This window comes from Carlito syrichta, unplaced genomic scaffold (genome assembly GCF_000164805.1).
Source record: "Carlito syrichta isolate Samal-C Ts95f unplaced genomic scaffold, Tarsius_syrichta-2.0.1 Scaffold316244, whole genome shotgun sequence".
Classification (NCBI taxonomy): domain Eukaryota; kingdom Metazoa; phylum Chordata; class Mammalia; order Primates; family Tarsiidae; genus Carlito; species Carlito syrichta.
The window spans coordinates 346,213-347,026 of record NW_007260340.1 but is presented as its reverse complement, the minus strand read 5'-3'; positions in this window follow the sequence as shown (position 1 = coordinate 347,026).

Genomic DNA, 814 nt, shown 5'->3' with positions numbered 1-814 from the left:
AATGGTTCCATTTTTGTCCTTTTAGGAGTATGCTGGCTGTTGGTTTCTCATAGATGGCTTTTACTATTTTGAGGTATGTTCCCTGTATGCCTAGATGTTCGAGGGTTTTTATCAAGAAGAGGTGCTGGATTTTATCAAAAGCTTTTTCTGCATCTAATGATATAATCATGTGCGTTTTTTTGACATCTGTTGATATATTTAATTACATTTATGATTTTACAAATATTGAACCAGGCTTGCATCCCAGGGATGAAGCCCACTTGGTCATGATGGATGATTTTTGAGATGTGTTGTTGAATCTGGTTTGCTAGGATCTTATTGAGAATTTTAGCATCTATGTTCATCAAAGATATTGGCCTGTAGTTCTCTTTCTTTGTTGGGTCTTTACCTGGCTTGGATATCAATGTGATTTTAGCTTTGTAAAATGATTTGGGGAGAGTTCCATCTTTCTCAATCACCTGCAATGCCTTCAGTAGGATTGGTATCAGCACCTCCTTAAATGTCTTGTAGAATTCTTCTGGAAAGCCATCTGGACCAGTGCTTTTTTTTGTAGGTAGTTTCTTATTACGTAGTCGATTTCCTTGATTGTTATTGGTCTATTTAGGGTCTCAATTTCTTCTTGTTTCAACCTAGGCAGGTTGTGTGATGACAGAAAGTCCTCCATTTCCTTGAGGTTTTCAAGTTTGTTTCCATATAAGTGTACATAGTAGTCTCTTATGATCTTTTGTATTTCTTCATGATCAGATGTGACTTCATCTTTTGTGTTTCTGATTGTGTTTATTTGGGCTTTTTCTCTCTTTTTCTTGGTTCAGTC